We start from the raw sequence: 22,344 nt of genomic DNA, 5'->3' as shown, positions 1-22,344 counted from the left end.
GTAATAATCTTAAATATCTCTTTCCTGAATATTTAAATAGGTTTGTATGGTGTTATGACTAAATTGTTACTGATTTACAGACTAAATCCTCTTAAAACCTTTAATTTGTTACATATAAAAAGAAATCATGTATATGTATCTTGCCTCCCTGATGGAAAACTATCTAAAATTGTAGACTTAAAAGGTTTGTGGAAATACATTAGGATATCAGAAAACTAAATATATGGACTTGCTTTATGACTATCTATGACATGTTAAATAAAATAGCCTAATTCTTAAAAAAAAAAAAAAATAGTTTACTGTCTAGTAGCTGCGGTCTTCCCTAGATCCCAAGAGAGTCCCATCCGCCTAGACTGAGGGACATCTGTCAAGATAAGGTCCCAGCCATATCCCTGCCCTCACCCACCGCCCCACACAGCAAAACACCGAGAAGGGAGCGGGTTTCTGAGTCAGGTGGACTCTGTCACTTCCACCTCCTCTGTTTGGCAGATGTCTGAGCTTAGGCAATTACAGAACCATATCAAGCCTCAATATCTTGTCTCTAAAATCGGAGTCATAAAAAAAAAATTAGGTAATTAAAAATGTAGAGCAGCAGACAGCAGCAGGTGTCCAAGAAACAATAGTTTCCTTCCCCTTCTGTCTGGGTTTAGAGACTGAGAAACCTAGATTGGCTGAAAGGCAAGGCCAAGAAGACGGTCAAAAACCAATGCCTAGGATGAGAAAATTTCCCCTCAGCTCCTGCAAGAAATCATTCTTCATTGTTTCATCAGCTACTTTTTGCCTCTCTGAACACCTTCCATTTGGGCTACAAACCAACCTGGTTTGCCAGGCACTAAGGAATGTTCTGGAAGATGAGGCCTTCAGGGCTAAAACTGGGCAAAGTGGTCTCCCAGTCCTGTGTTGCCTCACAGTCTAGCTCCAGGACTTCATAAGTAGAGTTGATAGAATCTCTGGGGCTTCGGGCTAGGCACGGTGGCTCACACCTATAATCCCAGCACTTTGGGAGGCCAAGGTGGGAGGTCAGGCTGAGGTTGGGAGTTCGAGACCAGCCTGACCAACATGGAGAAACCCCATCTCTACTAAAAATACAAAAATTAGCCAGGCATGGTGGTACACACCTGTAATCCCAACTACTCAGGAAGCCGAGGCAGGAGAATTGTTTGAACCTGGGAGGCAGAGGTTGCAGTGAGCTGAGATGGTGCCATTGTACTCCAGTCTGGATGACAGAGCGAAACTCTGTCAAAAAAAAAAAAAAGAATTATCATCTATGGGGCTGTACCCCAGGAATGTGCTTTGTAACAAACTCCCCAGATGATTCTTACGAACATCAATGTCTGCGAGGCACGGCTCCAACACTCTCAGGCTGTGGTTTCTAGTTGACACCTAGTGCAAGTCATTAAGCCACCTGAGGCAGGGCATGGCACGTGCTTAGGGATGAGACTTTGGAAAGACTGCAAAGAACTCTCTAAACACCAGGCTTTGGCTCTGAATCTGCAAAGCACACCAGAAGCACCTGGACACATGCCCTCTTCTCAGCTTTAGAGTTTGTGTCCATGTGCTGCTTCTCCACTTTCTGCCATTCTTTCATTAAATATTTGTTGAGTACCTACTAGCTTGGTAGTAGGAACTGATATCCTGGTGATGTAAGATAAGCAATTAACACTTGTATAAGCATAATAAATTTATATCATAATAAATATAATAAGAAACAGACAAGCAGAGTGATTTGATGGGGAGAAACTGTGTTCAAAGGCATCTCTGAGAAGGTGGTATCGGACTGAGCCCTGATGGTTGAGCAGACAGCCATCCTAAGATGTGGGGGAAGCTATTCTTAGGGAGGAATGGCCATTGCAGAAGACCCAAGGCAGAAACAAGGACTAGGAAGACAAGAGCAGCTGAAGCATAGCGAGCTGGGTCAGAGTGATGGCAGCTGAGGCTGCCAAGGTGGGCAGCAGCCAGTGCAGACATGTGGGGCCTTCTGGACCACTGCAGGCCTTTGCATTTCTTCTGCATGCAGCAGCAAGCTATAGATGGCATCAAGCAAGGAAATAACAGACTTGTGTCATTAAAGGTTAATTTGAGCTTCTGTATAGAGGAAGGATTGAAGAGGGATGAGAAGTGGAAGTTGGAAGCCAGTTAAGAGGCTCCTGCAATCGTCTAAGCGGGACATAACAGAAACTACAGAGGAGCAGAAGGGCAAGGATTCAGGAAACAGATTGGAGGAAGATACAGGACTTGCTGATGGATGAGATGTAAGAGGGGTTAGATGGGTATGACCAGAGCTCTCTCCCAAATTTTTCAGTTAGAATCAGGTGAATGAATGAAAGGGTCACTTTTGTGGAATGGGAAGGACTAGGGGAAGAGCAGGTTTGGGAGAGAAAAAATGCACAAGTTGTGTTTTGAGTATGTTAACTGTGAGCTGCCTGTGAGTCCTCCAAGCGGAGATGGAAGTGTGCTGATGGAGGGGCCAGGCTCTGTGCAAAAGCACAGGGAAGGACACCCTGACTTTATCTTCAGGCCAGTTTAACAGATTGAAAGATTACAATAATTTTTGGTTTAGGTAGAAAGGATGCTGCCTATTCCTTCTAAATAAAATTCTCATTAAGAAATTTGAAAATTACCAGAAACAAATAAAAAGCAAAAAACTAAATCATGTCACCAGAGAAAATCACTTCACTAAAAAAAGTTATGAATGAAAGAAAGAAGAGAGAAGACCACAAAATGAGAAAACAAGTAACAGAATGGCAGAGGTAGGTCCTTACTTATCAATAATAACATTGAATGTAAATTAACTAAATAGTCCAATCAAAAGACACAGACTGGCTCAATAGAAAAAAAAAAAAAAAAAAAAAAAAAACATTGATCTGTTACCTACAAAAAACACACTTCACCTGTAAAGACACACGTAGACTGAAAATAAAGGGATGGAAAAAGATATTTCATACCAATGGAAACCAAAAAAGAGCAGGAGTCAGTATACTTATCAGACAAAATAGATTTCAAGACAAAAACTGTAAAAAGAGGCAAAGAAGGTCATTATATAGTGATAAAGGGGTCAATTCAGCAAAAGGATAAAACAATTTTAAATATGTATGTACCCAACACTGGGACACCCATATATATAAAGGAAATCTTATTAGAGCTAGAGAGAGAGGCCCCAGTACAGTAACAGCTGGAGACTTCAACACCCAACTTTCAGCATTAAACAGATCTTCCAGACAAAAACTCAACAAAGAAACATCAAACTTTATCTGCACTATAGACCTAATGGCTCTAACAGATATTTACAGAACATTTTGTCCAAGAGCTGCAGAATACACATTACTTTCCTCGGCACATGGATCATTCTCAAGGAGAGACTATATGCTAAGTCACAAAACAAGTCTTAAAACATTCAAAAAATTGAAGTAACATCAAGTACCTTCTCTGACCGCAATGGAATCAAACTAGAAATTAATAACAAGAGGAATTTTGGAAACTATACAAATACATGGAAATTAAACAATATGTTCCCTGAATGACCAGTGAGTCAATGAAGAAATTAAGAAGAAAACTGAAAATTTTCTTGAAATAAATGATAATGGAAACACAGCATATCAAAACCTATGGGATACAGCAAAAGTAGTACTAGCAGGGGAGTTTATAGCTGTATGTGCCTACATCAAAAAAGAGGAAAAACTTCAAATAAATAATCTAACAATGCATCTTAAAGAACTAGGAAAGCAAACAAACCAAAAATTAATACATAGAAAGAAATATAAAGATCAGAGCAGAAATAAATCAAATTGAAATTTAAAAAACACAAAAGAGCGATGTAACAGAAAGTTTGTTTTTTGAAAAGTTAAACAAAATTGACAAACCTTTAGCCAGACTAAGTAAGAAAAAAAGAGAGAAGATCCAAATAAATGAAATCAGAAATTTAAAAGAGACATTACAATTGATACCACAAAAATTCAAAGGGTCATTTAGTGGCTACTATGAGCAACTATATGCCACTAAGTTGGAAAATCTAGAAGAAATGGACAAATTCCTAGTTACATACAACCTACCAAGATTGAACCAGGAAGAAATCCGAAACCTGAACAGATCAATAACAACTAACGAGATTGAAGCCATAATAAAAAGTCTCCCAGTTAAGAAAAGCACAGGACTTGATGACTTCACTGCTGAATTCTAACAAACATTTAAAAGACTAATACCAATCCTACTCAAACTATTCCAAAAAACAGAGGAGGGGGGAATACTTCCAAACTCATTCTATGAGGCAAGTATTACCCTGATACCAAACCCAGAAAAAGACACATCAAAAAGAGAAAACTACAGGTCAGTATCTCTGATGAATATTGATGCAAAAATCCTCAGCAAAATACTAGCAAACCGAATTCAACAACACATTAGAAAGATAATTCATCACAACCAGTGGGATTTATCACTGAGAAGCAAGGATGATTCAACATGCAGAAATCAATCCATGGGATACATCATATCAGCAGAAGGAAAGATAAAAACCACATGATTATTTAAACTGATGCTGAAAAAGCATTTGATAAAATTCAACATCGCTTCATAATCAAAACCCTCAAAAAACCGGGAATAGAAGGAACGCACCTCAACATAATAAAAGCCATATATGATAGACACATGGCTAGTATCATACTGAATGGGGAAAAACTGAAACTCTTTTCTGTAAGATCTGGAACACGGCAAGTATGTCCACTGTCACCACTATTATTCAGCACAGTACTGGAAGTCCTAGCTAGAGCAATCAGGCAAGAGAAATAAATAAAGGGCATCCAAACTGGAAAGAAAGAAGTCAAATTATCCTTGTTTGCAGATGATATGATCTTATATTTAGAAAAACCTAAAGACTCCACAAGAAAACTATTAGAACTCATAAAAAAAAATTCAGTAAATCTGCAGAATACAAAATCAACATACAAAATTCAGTAGCATTTCTGTATGCCAACAGTGAACAATGTGAAAAAGAAATTTTTAAAGTAATCCCATTTATAATAGCCACACATAAAATTAAATACCTAGGAATTAACCAAAGGAGTGAGCAATCTCTATAATGAAAACTATAAAACACTAATGCAAGAAATTGAAGAGGACACCAAAGAATGGAAAAATATTCCACGTTCATGGATTGGAAGGATCAATATTGTTAAATGTCCATACTACCCAAGGCAACCTCCCAGCCAATGCAAGACTCTCTTCTCCCATATCCCACCTTCTGCTCCACCACTTTTTTCCTGGTAGAGATAGGGTCTCACTATGTTGCCCTGGCTGGTCTGGAGCTCCTGAGCTCAAGCAATTCTCCAGCTTCAGCCTCCCAAAGTGCTAGGGCCACAGGCCTGAGCCTCAATCACTGGGTCTCAGTCACTTTTAAATCTGGGAAATGGCACTACTTCACCAGTCAACCCATCCCTTTTCACAATAGTGCTAACCACTTTAAAAATAAGTCTGTCTCCTTGTAGTCATCACCCACGGGCTCTAGTTCTAAGCTCATGTTCTTTTCTCTAGGGCAAGCCTGTCTATGACTATTTCTTCTTTTACAAATATTTGAAAGCAGCTCAGAACTCCCTCCTCAGTCTTCTCTTCTCCAGGATCCACGTTCCTTGGAGTTTCAACTGTAGTCACCATGGATGACCTATTATTAGAAGAAATGGAGGGGCATCCGTCCCCTAGATCACTAAGGTCAGAAGTCGTCATGCCAAAGACTTTGTTGGGAAAGGCCGAGAACCAAAATAAGGAAGCAAAGCTCCTCACCCCACCAGGCTTTCCCAGAGCTTAGACTCTACCCCCAGCTGCATGCTGGTACTCCCAGCGGGGCACTCAACCAGCAGGAAGAACGCAGGCAATTAAAGGTAATTCGGTTTTACAGTTCAAGTTAAAAAGAAGAAGAAAATAGATAAGATAAAAATAAATGTAGAGAAAAAAAGAAGATTAAAAGGAAATAAGTGAAAAGACTAAGGACAGAGGGCTAGGAAGAATGAGACTTTCAAAGGGAAAGAATATACTCATTAACAAAAGAGTTTCATCAATACCATGGGAAAGATAAAACTAAATCTCAAAGGAAAAAAATTGTAAAAAGAGGTTTTTGTTTTTGTTTTGAAGCAGAGTCTCATTCTGTCACCCAGGCTGGATGCAGTGGTGCAATTGCAGCTCACTGCAATCTCTACCTCCCAGGTTCGAGAGATTCTTCTGCCTCAGCTTCCAGAGTAGCTGGGACTACAGGCACATGCGCCACCACATCCGGCTAATTTTTGTATTTTTAGTAGATATGGGGTTTCGTCATGTTGACCAGGCTGGTCTCAAACTCCTGACCTCAAGTGATCTGCCTGCCTCGGCCTCCCAGAGTGCTAGGATTACAGATGTGAGCCACCATGCCCATGCACTAAATTTCTTTTCAAAAGCTTAAGAATAAAAAACCTTCGGACAATAAAATAATAGTTAAAATTAAAAAGATGATTTTCAAAAATGACCTTAAACGTTATAAAACTAAAGATAAAGCAGAAAGAGGTGAAGCTAAAGGCTGGGGGATAAAGTCCGAAGGCTAGAAGCACCAGGCAGGGCTGGGTGAGGAGTCTCGTTGGCTTTTTCCAAGCTTGACCTTTTCTTCAGGGGACTCCTGAAAGCTCAGATCTTCCACCAGCTGCGCCTTGTGTCCAAGGCTCTGGAGTCCCACTTCGTAGGTGTCTATCAGGAAAGGCATTCAACGGTGTCTCCCCTGGAATCAGACGGCAAATATTTGCATGACTGATGTAACATCAGCTAGTCCCCCAGCCCTTCAGTCATCACTCTTAGGATGTGAATTCCAGAGCCCTCACGCTCATGGATCATCGCATCAGAAACCATCTTTATGATTTGTTTTGTTTTGTTTCAGACAGGGTCTCACTCTGTCACCCAGGCTGGAGGGCAGTGTTTCGATCACAGCTCACTGCAACCTCCACATCCTGAGCTCAAGCAATCCTCCCACCTTAGTCTCCCCAAAGTGCTGGGATTACAGGCATGAGCCACCACACCTGGCAAAAACCATCTTTAAAGGTGATTTCACACACCTGGAAAATTATGCAGACATCTATAGAGATAGATGATCTAAATCTAGATAAAAATAGAGATACAGATAGATACAGATACAAATACAAACAAATACAGATCCCTTGCACCAGCAATCCTACTTCTATCCCAAAGATAGGCTAGCAAAAATTGCTAAACTATGTGTGAACAAAGTTCTTGATTGCAGCACGGTCTACAAAACCAGGAGGCTGCAAACAGTCCAGATGTTCATCAGGAGAGGACCGCTTGGATAAACGGTGGTGCAGCCAAGTACGGTACCGTGCAACTGCGATCGAGTGAGGAAGACTTTCAGTTGCAACTTTCAAATGCTCTTTAGAACTACACTGTTAGCGAAGTCAATAGGGAGCAACACAGCTTTTTAATAAGAAAAAAAGGAAGTGGAAAGTAAGTATGCGTCTATTTGCTATCTTTTTAAAAAATAATCCCAGAAAGTAATTTTAAAATAATTATCAGTGCAGAGGAGGGAAGAGATTCTGCAGGTAAGGATATAGGCTAGACTTCTTGTTTTATAGTTTTGACTTTGGAAGCATGTAAATATTTTAAATAAATAAACCAAAAAAGAAAAAAAGCAATCCCTAAGTACAGTATGTAAAAGGAACTGACTCAAATGGCATTCACTGTCTACCAAGTTGCCATTCACAGAAAAATTAGTTTGACTTCAAAACACAGTATCCTGAATACTGTAATTTGAATACATCTAAAGACAAAAATTTTCACAAAGAAGTCTTAAATTACGTTTCATAATCTTTTTTTTTTTTTTTTTTTTTTTTTTGAGACGGAGTTTCGCTCTTGTTACCCAGGCTGGAGTGCAATGGTGCGATCTCGGCTCACCGCAACCTCCGCCTCCTGGGTTCAGGCAATTCTCCTGCCTCAGCCTCCTGAGTAGCTGGGATTACAGGCACGTGCCACCATGCCCAGCTAATTTTTTGTATTTTTAGTGGAGACGGGGTTTCACCATGTTGACCAGGATGGTCTCGATCTCTTGACCTCGTGATCCACCCGCCTCGGCCTCCCAAAGTGCTGGGATTACAGGCTTGAGCCACTGCGCCCGGCACGTTTCATAATCTTATCGTAAGAAATATCGGTATTATTATTTTGAAAATATTGTGTGTGTGTGTGTGTGTGTGTGGCAGAATAAAGAAAATAGGTAGCTAAGTCATTATGTAAAAGTTGTAAAGAACTAATATGTTCTGGGCAAGAGAAAAGAGACCCATATATATAAGTAAAGGGTATGAATTTTGAAATCTTAAATTTGAATTGGAAATATCACCATAAACTCGGGCTTGATTTTCCTCTTTTTAAAAACTGTTCATTTTACATTACTGTCCACTGAAAAAGCCTTAAAAAATATGCAATATGGCAAACCTTGTCTCTACTAAAAATACAAAAATTAACTTGGTATGATGGTGTGCACCCATAGCCCCAGCTACTCCAGAGGCTGAGGCAGGAGAACCGCTTGAACCTGGGAAGCGGAGATTGCAGTGCGCTGAGATCACACCACTGCACTCCAGCCTGGGTGACAGAGAGAGACTCTTTCTCAAAAAAAATATATATATCATATATCCAACAAGGGAACTATATCTAGATTATACAGAAAATCTCTACAACTCAATAATTAAAAGAGAAACAATAAAAAGCAGACAGACACCAGACGTAGTGGCTCGCACCTACAGTCCCAGTTACTGGGGAGGCTGAGGCAGGAGGATTGCTTGAATCTAGGAGTTTGAGGCTGTGATATTACTTCACTGCACTCCAGTCTGGGGGACAGAACAAGACCCTGTCTCAAAAACAAACAAACAAAAAGGACAAATACTTCACCAAAGAGGATATATTAATGTCTAATAAGCATAGGAAAAGCTACTCAGCATTACTAATGCAGTTCACTGTACATAAACTACAATGCAAAAAAGCTTTTAAAACTAATTGGTTATCCTTAGAAATTACTAGGGAATGCCGAATGTGGTGGCTTACACCTGTAATTCCAGCACTTTGGGAGGCAGAGGCGTGCAGATCACAAGGTCAGGAGTTCGAGAACAGCCTGGCCAACATGGTGAAAACCCGTCTCTACTAAAAATACAAAAATTAGCTGGGCATAGTGGCACATGCCCATAGTCCCAGCTATTCAGGAGGCTGAGGCAGGAGAATCTCTTGAACCCAGGAGGCGTAGGTTGCAGTGAGCCAAGATCACACCATTGCACACCAGCCTGGGTGACAGAGTGAGACTCTGTCTCAAAGGAAAAAAAATTATGAGGGAATCAACTCATTATTATAAAGACTGGTGGAAAAGATAAAGAATCAAGCAATTATCCAGTCTTATGTGAATTGTGCTTCCATAGTCATAAATACAGAAGGAATAATAGAATTAGAAAAGCACCATTGGAGAATCCTCGATAAAAATAATAGGTTCAGACCAAGATAATGAATGGCGGCTAAAACATTAGGCTAGAGGCCGGTGAAGGATTCTATAATGGAAGGATTCAGCGGAGCATGCTGATGAAGGATGAGAGGCTGATGAAGGATTTTATAATGGATGGATTCGACTGACCATGCTGATATCATCAATCAAAAGTAATAGTTCTAAATGTGGGACAGCCAGACGTTATGTACTTTCTGTTGTGATGCAGTAGCACACAGTACCACCTAGAATGTATTTTGGGTGAAAAATAATCTGAATATTATAAAGCTTCTAGATCTAATTGCCATGAGGGATCGAAGATCTTGGGCATGCAATTAGCCAAACTCTGTGGGAAATTCTAAAGGTCAACAAAGAAATGTCATAAAAGAGGGTGGAAAGAGAGGGCATTAGAATAGATTAAAAGAGACTTAAAAGGTACACCAATCAAATGCCAAGTATGGCTCATGTTTGGCTCTTGATTCAAACAAAACAACTGGGAAAATACTCTTCAGCGACAAGGATAGAAACTTGAATGCAGATGAGGTATGAGATGAAGCTAAGTAATTATGATTACTCTTGTTGGGTGTGATGATGATACTATGGTTATGCTGTTTTTAAAAAGTGATTACCTGTTGGGTATATACGCTGAAGTGTTGACAGGTTAAATTAAACCGTATCTGGGATTGCCTTTAAAATATTCCAGGGGTAAGGGGTGAATGTTGTGCAAAGGATATGGATGAAACCATGTTGACAGTTCTTTAAGGTGGAAGCATGGGGGTTAACTGTACTATTCTCTCTACTTTTGTGTATGTTTGAAATTTTCCGCAATAAAGAATTGGACTTTGGTTTTGTTTTGTTGAATTTTAAATGAGCTTGTTTCTGCAAATCACACCCTCTGGCTGTGTTCTGACCTACTGAGAGTTCAACAGGATTCCTTTCCCTTTCCCATGTGGAGGCCACACACTCAATATCTGTAGGGTACGAATGACTGAAATGAGTCTGGAATAAAGAAAACAGCAAAGCACGCCAGTGTCATGGCAGCTGGTACTGAGCTGGAGATTAATGGAGAGTGACAAGGACTGTGGCAAACCGAAAGCCACATATATATCAAGATGGGCAGCCAGTCTTGCCAGGTAGGAATAAAGGTCCCAGATGGCCGGGCTTCTGACTTTTTTTTGTTTTTTTTTTTTTGAGACAAGTTCTCATTCTGTCTCTCAGGTCGGAGTACAGTGGCCTGAGCTCGGCTCACTGCAACCTCCGCCTCCAGGGTTCAAGCGATTCTCCTGCCTCAGCCCCCCAAGTAGCTGGGACTACAGGCATGCACCACCATGCCCCGCTAATTTTTGCATTTTTAGTAGAGATGGGGCTTCACCATGTTGGCCAGGCTGGTCTTGAACTCCTGACCTCAGGTGATCCACCTCTTAAAGTGCTGGAATTACAGGCATGAGCCACCATGCCCAGCCCTGACTTTTCATTAGAGACTGAAAATCTCCACATTTCTGTGAAATCTCCCAGTATGTAGGCAAATGATTTTTTTAATGTCAACACTTTGCAAATCAGTGCTGGAAGGCCAAACAAAATCTGTCTGCAGGCTAGATTTGTTCCACAGATGGCTGTTTCGTGATCCCTGACACCACACCATGTAATGCATTATACAGTCATGCATTAATAATCGGTTGACATTCTTAGCAGTTGGGTCACACTGCTGGCACAACCAAGGTTGCTCACATCTGAAATCCCCAGATCTTTCACATGCAAACAGCTGTCAGGCCAGGCATCCCCACACACGGCACTTTGAACTGAACGTAGACTTACAATTATCGCTGTGAAAATTGCATCTTGTCATTTGTCAAAAACATTTGTCTCTGGACTAGCTCCACTCTTCCTCCAAATTCGAATCTGCACTCCTTTCAGGCTGTGTCAGCCCCAGCTCTGATGAGCCTGTCTTCATCCAAGCGTTCTACAAAGCTAAGGTCAGCCTGGGTTCCATCAGGTTTCTCTCCTGCTGGGGCCTGGGGCTGTTCAGCTGTCACTTCAACCTTCCTTCCCAGTTTGGTCACCTCATACTTACCCATTTCCTCCTTGAAGTCACTACAGAGTGTCATTAGGCCTAAGCCAGTGGTCTGATGCTAATAAAAATGTCATAATACTTTGTGGTTTTTAAAACATTCTCTCTTATTCTGAGTTGATTTTTTTTTTTTTTTTAATTGAGACAGGGTCACTCAGGCTGGAGTGCAGTGGTGCAATCTCAGCTCACTACAGCCTCAACCTTTGGGCTCAGGTGATCCTCCCACCTCAGCCTCCCGAGTAGCTGAAACTACAGGTGTGCCTCGCCACGCTGAGTTAATTTTTGTTTTTTTTGTAGAGACAGGGTTTCACCATGTTGCCCAGGCTGGTCTGGAACTCCTGGGCTCAAGCAGTCCTTCTGTCTAAACCTCCCAAAGTGTTGGAATTACACGTGTGCACCATGTCCTGCCTGACTTGATTTTTATCACCCACCACAACCTTAAAAAATTCTATCAACATCACTTTAAGGCATCGGACCACAAATAGGCTCACGGTATACTTGTTTATTTATGGCTTAATCAATAATTTCTTAGCTGAAGATTTCTAAATTAAATAAGGAAAGGACAACTAGTTTAGCTTCCTTCCTACCCTACCATCTTACCAGAAAAATGGTTCACAAAGCCACTGCCATTTCAGCAGTAACCAGCAGGGACAGAAACAATATTGAAGAGTGTTCTAACCATAAGAGTTCTCGGAAAATGGAATAGGCCGCCTTAAGAAGAACTGAAATTCTGATGTTAGCAGTTTTCAAATAGGAGCTGGGGGTTTGTGGAAGGGCTTTCTCCGTGGATAGGAGGATGGCAGAACGACCTCTCATTTATTTACTGTTGTCTATTTGGGATCTTGCTTTGAGCTGAGCTCTGAGAAGTACCGAACAAACTCCTGGTGGTCAGTGAGTTAACTGTGAAGGTTAGAAACCTGCACTTACCGCCAGGCATGGTGGCTCACACCTGTAATCCTAGCACTTCAGCAGGCCGAGGCAGGCAGATCATGAGGTCAGGAGATTGAGATCATTCTGGCTAACACAGTGAAACCCCGTCTCTACTAAAAATACAAAAAATTAGCTGGGCATTAGCTGGGCATTGTGGCACACACCTGCACTCCCAGCTACTCAGGAGGCTGAGGCAGGAGAATAGCTTAAACCCAGCAGGCGGAGGCTGCAGTGAGCCAAGATCATGCCACTGCACTCCAGCCTAGGGTACAGAGCTAGACTCTGTCTCAAAAAAAAGAAAAAAAAAGAAACCTGCATTTACCAAGTCTGATCACTTTTCTGCTTTGCACGTTTTAAAATTAATCTCCTCTTACAAAGCAGTTTTTGGCAAATTTCCTTTTGAAAATGCCAACCCTTTCTCCGTTATTCAAAAAATAGAAAGAATCCATATAATTGACTATTATTCAATTATAAAAAGAAATGAAGCAGTGATATATGGTACAATATGGATGAATCTTGAAAACACTGTAAGAGAAAAAGCCTATTACAAAAGACCACATGCTGTATGATTCCATTCGTAGGACAGTCCAGACTAGGGAAATCTATCGAGACAAGAAGTGGATTTGTGGTTGCTTAGGGCTGGTGGGGAAGCAGGATGGGAAGATGGGAGGGTGAGAACTAGTCTTGAGGTGATGAAAATGTTTCAGAATTGACTGTGGTGATGATTATACTTACCTGTGAATATACTAAAATCCATTGAACTGTACACTCTAAAATGGGTGAGTTGTATGGTATAGGGATTATATCCCATTAAAGTTTGTTTGTTTGTTTTTTAAGAAAGTTGTTTTTTTTCTTTTTTTCTTTTTTTTTTTTTTTTAGACAGAGTCTCGTTTTGCCGCCCAGGCTAGAGTGCGGTGGCGCCATCTCGGCTCACTACAACCTCCGCCTCCCGGGTTCAAGTGATTCTCCTGCCTCAGAATTACACCATCATGCCCGCCTACGTTTTTTGTATTTTTAGTAGAGATGGGGTTTCCCTATGTTGGCCAGGCTGTTCTCGAACTCCTGACCTCGTGATCGCCCCCGCCTTGGCCTGCCAAAGTGCTGAGGTTACAGGGGTGAGCCACCCCGCTCGGCTGCAATTTTTGTTTGTTTGTTGAGACAGGTCTGGCCCAGACTGGGGTGCCATGTTGCCATCTCAGCTCACTACAACCTCCGCCTCTCGAGTTCAAGAGATGCTCCCACCTCAGCCTCCTGAGTAGCTGGGATTACAGGTATGTGCCACCACATACCTCGTATTTTTAGTAGAGACGGGGTTTCGCCCCGTTGGCCAGGCTGTTTTTAAACTCCTGGGTGATAAAAATCTGCCCACCTCGGCCTCCCAAAGAGCTGGGATTACAGGCGTGAGCCACCGCACCTATATATTTTTTTTTAATTATTATTCTTTTTTAATGGATAGAGATTTCATTTGTTTTCGAGCCTGGGCTGCATTTATTTCTACAGGGGATCCACCCAATGCCGCTGAGGGTGTCTGTGAGCAGGAGGCGACCTCCCTGGGGTTGGCGAGGAACCCGGCGCCGAGACAAGGGCTAGTGGGCGGCCCTTCCCACAGGCCAGTTGGAACAGGGCTCCCGTTCTGCATCTGGGGCTGGGTGAGTGACAGCAACCGAAGCCTGGGCTAGCGGAGGAGACAGACGAGAGCTCCGCCCTCCATCCACTTCTCTGAACGTTCTCGGTCTTGCTTTTCACCCCTCGCGGGGTAGTATTTCCACCCACAATCTAGCAACGATCCAGTACATGAAAACAGCTGAAAATCTCTCCTTTGAAAGAACACCTCCAGGAGGCTTCTCACCCCTTAACTCAGCCTGTACCCGCTTTGCCCACCCCCCTGGGATGTGGGGCAGGGCACATCCGCCCACCACTTGGCTTGATTTCCCACACCTGGGAGGACTTCTGAACCAGGATTTGTCGCGTGCTTCTATGAGAAGGGGCACAGGATGGAGAGGGGAACGCTCCGAGCACATTCCACAAACTGCAAATCTGCCCAGGGACAGCAGGGAGCTTGGGTTGAGAAGGGCCCGCAGTCTAGCGGTCTCTGCAGACAGAAGCGAGGGGGGAGAACTCATCACGAGTTACAAGGGCGGAAAACAGCCGTCCCCGATCTCCCCACAGCTCCCCTGGCGCCCCGCGCTGGGCCTCGGGCCCCAACGCCTGGGAGTGGTCGGCGGTGCTTGGGCCCCGCCCGAGGCCGGGGCAGCGCCCTGGGCCTCATCTCAGCACAGGGAGCTCGGGCTCGCCGTGTAGAGTGAAGTGACCAGAATATTCGACCCCCACGGCCAGCTAGGGACCACGCCACAGTGCAGTGCCTCGCCACCTCCATCCGTCGTCCTGTGGTCTGGGACGGCGTGACGTTACAGGTCTCGCCTAAGCACAGCACTTAGGAGGGCGCAGTCGGTGGATGTTCGGCTTGTAGGGGCTGGATGCCTCGCGGTGGCAACAAGTAGCGGGGAAAAGGGGCCAGAATTCACTTTGAGCCGCTTCCTGCTTGCTGCCAACGGAGACGTGCGGCAAGCAGTTAGAGACGAGAACTGAGAAGACTAAAGAGAGACTCACTCCTTCAGGCAAGGAGATACGCAAAAGGGGTAGTAGACATCCAAAAGGGTCGTGCTCCAGGTGAGGCTCGAACTCACAACCTCGGCATTGCTCCGCTTGTACTGCCGTATAAGTACCGCGCGCTAACCGATTGCGCCACTGGAGCTCCGCTCAGCCGGCCTCGCGATGGCTCTATCAGGGCACACTAGCGCCCGCGGCGGCCTGCGGCGGAGCATGCGCGTTCGCGGCGCGAGCCCAGGCCCGAGGCTTCTGCGACTTCGCGCCGGATTGTCGGCCGGGGCTCGGCTGTACCTCGGCGGAGCGAGCCTTGGGAAGCCTGCGAGTGTCGCCCTCGGGGATGGAGGGGCCGCCTAGCATGGCCGTGACGGGAGGGCCACGGGGTCCCTGCAAAGAGCGCAGCGCGCAACCCCGGGCCTCGCCGTAGGAGCGGCCCCGGCGCCTGCGGCCGGAACCCCCTCTATGGGCTTCGCGTCCAGGAGCCGGCCCGCGAGGGGCAGGGCCCAGGCCCGGGGAGTGGCAGGCGGGCCTCGCCGCGGTGGTGACGCGGGCCGGGGGTGGGGCTGAGACTGAGCCTGGCAGTCTTGCTCCCGGGCCCCGGGGAGGCCCGACCCGACTCCCCGCGGGGCCCCCAGAAGGAGCGCGTCCCGAGACCCCCAGTGGGTGCTGTCAGGGGGCGCCCCCGCCTGGCGGGGCCGGGGGAGGCGCGAGGCTGTGGCTTGGTGCCTAGTCCGGCTCGCGAGGTTCCCGCGGCGCTCGGGCATCCCAGGCAGGAGGCTGGACCCCGAAACCCGGCCAGGCCACCCCACGCGGAGATAGCCCGGGCTTTGGAGAAGTTGCAGTCCAAACACTGCGTGTTTTGTTTGGCCACAAAATGTTTGATGTTAAAACTAATTTTCAGTATTTTAAATCAGGAGCTCGCATACAATTATCTGAAATACATTTAAAAACAAAATCTAAACACTGCACCCAGGGCTGAATTATGACTGTCCTGGGTCGTAGGCACCTTTTGTCTTTGTGGGCGACTGTCCTCCATTTAAAAAAAAAAAAAAAAAAAAAAAAACCAGGGCGGGCCCCTGGGCCCGCACTTGGGGTGGGGGGGGGGGGGGGGCGGGGGGGGGGTACAGATCACCTGTGGGAAGGAGTTCGAGACCAGCCTGGCCAACATGGTGAAATCCCCCCCATCTCTACTAAAACTACAAAAATTAGCCGGGCGTGGGGGTGGGTGCCTGTAATCCCAGCTACTCTGGAGGTTGAGGCAGGAAAATCTCTTGAACCTGGGAGGCGGAGGTTGCAGTGCGCCGACATCACCACTGCACTCCAGCATGGGCAACAACAGCCAGACTCCGTCTCAAAAACAAAGAAAAACTTTTGAAAAATTATATTTTACCACTGCGATGATATAAAAAATGAATGTAATTCAAGCTGAATTTATTGTTATATTCGTTATTACTATTTTTTCATTTGTTATTACTGTATTTGTTTTCTCTCATTTCAAAAGAAATTAACATTTAAATATTTTTACTGGCCTAGGCACTGTGCCTGTTGTACCTAATTGATAAGCCTGCCATGAACCTGGTCCTCCAGGGAAGCTAGCAGCCACTTCCAGAGTGCCCACCACCCCCTGTCTCTTCCTTCAGGCTTGTCTCACTCATCTTGATGGTCTCTGAGCACCTGCTGGCATATTGGTCACCTGTTTGGTGACCTCCATTCTCCTAGGAGAGCCAGCCAAGCAAACAACAGAATGATTATGGCAATAATGGGGGAAACTGCATGAGCAGGCATTGGACAGAATGAAAGTCATTTGTGTAATCACCTTGAGGGTGATTACACTCTCAGTAATAGGTTGTGTTAGGTGACAGATGTCAAGCACTGGGATCGTATCGGACTGTAGAAGGCCTTGAAACTGGAGCAGAAGAGTTAAAGTGATCAGATGGACCATGAGGAAGTAGCAAAAGATTCTATGTAAGGCAGGGGCCTCCTGAAGGAGTTTTTAGGAAGGTCTCCCAAGAAAGAAGTCAGGGGAGGCTGTTTCCAGATGGTTTTGTCAGCTTATCAGCCTGGAACGCTGTTTCCAGATGGTTTTGTAAGCCAAGAGACACACGTGGAGACTCAGGAGCTCAGAATAGGGATGGTCAACACCCGGCAAGATCCCATCCTGCACCATGCAGGTGGTGGGTGCAGGGCTCTTTACAGCGTGCCAGGATTAGTTAGGGCTCCTTGGAGGCTTTGTGGGTGAGGCCAGGGTAAATCAAGGACAACAGATAGTGATCTGTTAAATAAGTGCTTCCTGGAAGCTGGAACAGGATGAAAAGGTAAATGCAGTTTGTGGTTTGTGCAGGGTGGGGATGATTTTTTTTCCCCTAAATTGAAAGGGGTTAATTCCTGGTAAACAAGGAAATTGTGGACCCATACACAGAGTCTTCTTAAATCCCATAGCATTTGCAGAATCTGCCATTCCTCCCTACTGAGTCTCTCAAACAGAGCCCACCTGGTGAACCATGAGCAGCAGAGTTGACCCTCGGTGGTCCCTTCTCACTAGCCCCATTCATGGATCTACTCCTTTATTGGTTCCACAGATATTGACTGATTCCCGACTGTATTCAAGGGGAAGGCAGCACCTCATAAAGGGAACCTAAATTGCTTAAGCCACAAGAATATTGGTGCTCTAAGGAGGAGCCTAGTGCGGGTAAGGCTATACCTGCTGAGGGGGGCGGGGTCAGAGCCTCTGCTGCTGGAAATCTTTTCCTGCAAGGAAAAGTCTCCTGGGACCTGAAGGGCACTTAACCTTACCCAGACTGTCTCTAAAGAACAATGAACTAGGAGTCTTTGCTGTGGTCCTCTTAAGTTTGTAAGAGACCGTAATAGTCTTTTACTCTCTCCGGACCTCAGTTTCCTCACCTATAAATGGAAGAATCTAGACCAGTTAAGAGCTCTCCAGCCTGACTTGACTGGTGGAGGACCCCTTTTACCGTGTAGACTCTTCCCAACACCTCAAAATTATTTTACCATGCAATAATTTGTGTATGATGTGTAATAGAGAAGAGATTGTTAAAGAAAACTTATTTTAGATCCATATATAACTTTAAAACAGTATTATCACCCAGGAGCTTTGGCTCATGCCTGTAATCCCAGCACTTTGGGAGACTGAGGCAGGTGGATCACTTGAAGCCAGGAGTCTGAGACCAGCCTGGCCAACATGGCAAAACCTCGTGTGGGTTGCAGTGAGCTGAGATCACACCACTACCTTTCAGCCTGGGCGACAGAGACCCTGTCTCAATAAATAAATAAATATAGCAGTAATAGCTATATTATTAAAAGACTAGTTTCAAGCTTTTCACGTTTTTCAAGTAATGCAGAATGTTTACTTTAAAGTAATTATGTAAGGGGAAAGCATGCTTTGTTAACAAATATCTTTTAAAATAACATATATCTGGTATTGGGACAAATGTATATTAAAATGTATGAAACTTAATGACTCATTGTACCATCAAAAATAGACAAAAACTGCCTTCCTAAATGAATGTTTGGGATTTATGCCTTTTGCATTTTTTTTAAAACCTGGTTTATTTTTATTACTTTCATTTTTTTATGTCTAAATGATGAGATAAAACAGAAGGGTTCAGACTGCTGTATGCAAGTGACATTCTGCAAATGGCATGATGTGGGTTCGGCTGGTCTTCATTTCTAATAACAAGAGGCCAAATCAGATCTAATGGTCACTATATTTTCTCTTTATGACTTTGGTTTCAGATGTACAAGAGACATTGTGATGAGCCATATAATTTGCTTGGCTGAATGCAATTTGTAGGTCTAGTGAATGAAAATCGTCTTGGTTCAAAAGTGTAGAATTATCATTTTATGGTCCTCATTTACTTTATCCCAGCAAATGTTTTATATTTTCTATTTTTAACCAGCATTTTATTATGGGTATATGTTAAGCGGCATATGACTTTTAAAAATATTGCTGTAGAGTAGTCAAAGCCCACATGAGAAGCCACCCAAGCAGCTGTCATGTGAACGCATATCTGGTGTTAAAGGAATCAATGCTTCGTGTACTAGTGAACACACATTCAGAGGCTTCCAAAGTAATTCCATTTTAATGGGTATCAGGGGATCCTAAAGGATTATTTTAATTGTTATTTTTCCAAATGGAAATGTAAAAGACTCCACTGCCACGTGCAACAGTGTGGACCTTCCTGAATGCCTTTCAGAACCCCCTGTCTGGCAGTGTCTGAGGTCCCCTACTGTCCTGACAGTCTGTGATGCTTACCAGCACCACCAGGGAAAATGACCCTTTATTTTCCCTTAGGAGGAGAAAGATGTATAGGTCCCAAGGCCCACGCTTTAGAGAAGTGTGATGCAGATTTGAACCATTTACACATAGAGTGGAACAGATGAGAATCTGAGGGATCCCATCTGATTATCCAGATTGACTCCGAAATGAAGAAGCGGTGAAAGCCTGTTAGATGAAAAAAATTTTAAAGATTGGTAACGTCCAGTGTCGAGGAGAGTGAGGGGGAATTGATAGCCTTCAGCTGGTTTTGTTTTTAAGACAGTTTAGCAGAATCTGTCAGTGTTGTAAAAGCATGTATCTTTTGACCCAGCAGTTTCTATAGGATTCTCTCTTACAGATATACCCATACTTGTGAACAAATATGCCACATTTCATCAAATCTAAAACACCTTAAACTGTAAAATGCGCTATTATTTTGTGTACCATTAAGAAAACAAAACCTACCTTTTTAACTATGACACAGTCCTTTCATATCACTTACAATTGTATTTTATACTCATTAAGATCGCTTCTATGGAGGACTCGATGTATTTTTAATCATATGTTCCTCTGGAGAGCCATTGCTTTCTACTCACCTTTTCAGCTTCATGGTTTCTGTCACAAACACTTCAAGGAGGACAGCAGCTCAGGGTGCTGTGCTTACCTGAATGCAGTCCTCTTCTCCATGAAATCTTGGCCCCTTACCCCCTAGGCTGCCTTGGTAACTCATTGCTGCATTCAGACAGATTGGGGTAGGGTGGGGTATTTACAAAATTTCTAGCTACTAGCAGTGGGAAGGTTAGTTTGATGGAAGCAGATGCATCTGTAGATAGTGTGATTGACCACATAATGTATCCTCCAAACAGGGACATTTCTGAGAGTCAAAAGGAGCACTATTAATAATACTGGACCAACAAGCATGAATTGTGCTGTGCCGGACAATCTGCAACATAGAGTCACCCTAATCCTAGCTCCCTTTTGTCTTACTCTAGATATATAAACCATAATTAGGGAAAACTCCTTGTGAAATGTCTCTATGAGAACATCAATGGGGTGTGTACCAGTGCATTTGATGCTGCTGTGCTCCAAATTCGCCCTTCTTGGCCCTGCTTTGTGATCCTGGAGCTGGACCCTGAAAGTATTTGTCTTCTGTCAGCTGGTGCCACTGTTAGATCTTGTCAGTAGAAAGTGCTAGAGGAACACTGAAGGGACTTCTCTTCCTAGCTCACTGCCTTTCTTTTGGTTCCTACAGCACAGCTGCCAGTGGGCGGCTTCCCAGTGAGATTTTGCCAGCACCCAGCAAAGTCTCCTGCTTGCCATCCTCAGCCTGCAGCAACTCAGCAAACTCCTCCACCATCCACAGGCCCCGGCTCCACCCTCACCAGAGAGCTCTGAATCTCAGCCTTGGCGGGGAGGGAGAGTTTGTTGTTTCCTTGGGTTCCCTTTGGCAGCCGCAGAGGTAGTGACTGCTCCCTTTGTTATTCCTGAATTATCTAGAGTTCCACTTACCCTTCTTAGTAATGAACCCTCCTTTAGTAGTTCATAATTTTTTACATCAAATTTTCCCTGTTGAAACTACTGGTGTGTCAGAATCCTGACTGACACAGGATGCACTAATTATTTCTTTTCACTTGTTGGAGAACAATATCCTTCAAAGAACATGGAGAACATGGTGGTTGGTGGGTAAAAATAACACACTTACATAGTGCTTACCATGTGCTAGGCACCGCTCCAAGAACTTGACACCCTATGAAGCAATTTCATCCTCACAGCAATCCCATGAAGCAAGTGGCATTCTCATTTCCTTTTACCAATGACGAACGTGCAGCACAGTGAGGTTGTGCAGTTTACCAAAGCACATGGTAAAGCTAAGATTCAAATACAGATTGTGCGACTGAAGAGTCCATGCCCTCAAACTATACAGAGTAGATGGCTCATTTTGCCACCTGGAGAACACTGAGTGTGCCTGGCCTTAACCAAAACTGTGCCGCTCGGGGTCACCCACAAGAGAGGCTTTGGTCAGGCACACAGAAGCCTGTGTGATGGTGGCCAAAGCGTTCCAACTTGAAATATGGGAAAGACCAGTTAGAACTATAACCCCTAGAGAGGTGAAAACCATGACCCAGGCATGCTGGGTGTCCCCGTGCCTAGATTCCCCACTGCTGAGGAATGGGGACGGTTCCTCTGTCAATCCTGGCAAGGGATGGTCCCAAACCTATTGGACCAGATAAAAGTCTTGGAGGCCACAGCATAGATGATGATGGGAACTTTCCTGTGAGAGGAGGAAAGAGTTTCAGTAACACTCAAGATGTTCCTTAGGTCAAAATTTTGGGGCAAGTAGGAAAGTCCACCTTGTGGGGCTGAAGAAAGACAAGGAACTGGAGTAAAACAACCTACATTCATGTTTCTGCTCAACGAACTGGTCGAGTGACTTCCATAGCTGTCCATTGATCATGTCTACCACAGTTGGCTGAGCCACCCTCCTACCGATGGACATCCTAGGCTCTTTCCTTGTGGGGCTATTACAAGCTGCTAGGAACATACGTGTGCACGTATTTTTATTTTTATTTCTCTTGGATAAATATAGAAATGGAATTGCTGGGTCATAAGGTATGTTTATGTATAATTTCTTTGTTTTTAACATTTTTATTGTGGTAAATTACACATAAAACTGACTGTTTTTAAATTGTACAATTCAGTGGCATTTAGCACATTCACAATGTTATGCAACCATCACCACAATTCTATTGTTGTTTTTTTCTTTTCTTTTCTTTGAGACAGAGTCTCACTCTGTTGCCCAGGCTGCAGTGCAGTAGCGCAATCTCAGCTCACTGCAATGTCTGCCTCCCAGGTTCAAGTGAGTCTCCTGCCTCAGCCTCCCGAGTAGCTGGGATTACAAACACATGCCACCACGCCCAGCTAATTTTTGTGTTGTTTTGTTTTGGTTTGGTTTGGTTGTTGTTTTTTTTTTTTTTTTTTTTTTTTAAA

At 43.9% G+C, this 22,344-nt stretch overlaps 1 long non-coding RNA gene and 1 other non-coding gene across 2 annotated transcripts in view; one reads left to right on the top strand and one right to left on the bottom strand.

Annotated features, from left to right (window-relative positions):
• Nucleotides 1-2,050: 2,050 nt before the first annotated feature.
• LOC116524231 overlaps nt 2,051-22,344 on the top strand; it is a 24,484-nt gene continuing 4,190 nt past the window's right edge. The window contains exons 1-2 of the long non-coding RNA XR_004257226.1: nt 2,051-2,061; nt 2,328-2,337. This is a non-coding gene — a long non-coding RNA (uncharacterized LOC116524231). The remainder of the gene's footprint in view (nt 2,062-2,327; nt 2,338-22,344) is intronic.
• Nucleotides 15,136-15,228, bottom strand: TRNAI-UAU. The gene is given in 2 exon segments: nt 15,136-15,171; nt 15,191-15,228. It is a non-coding gene; the product is annotated as a tRNA-Ile (tRNA).

Source organism: Sapajus apella, unplaced genomic scaffold (assembly GCF_009761245.1).
Source record: "Sapajus apella isolate SASKATOON/1434 unplaced genomic scaffold, GSC_monkey_1.0 scaffold44, whole genome shotgun sequence".
In the NCBI taxonomy this organism is placed as follows: Eukaryota; Metazoa; Chordata; class Mammalia; order Primates; family Cebidae; genus Sapajus; species Sapajus apella.
Note: the sequence above shows the minus strand (reverse complement) of the source record. Positions and strands in the feature narration are given on the sequence as shown.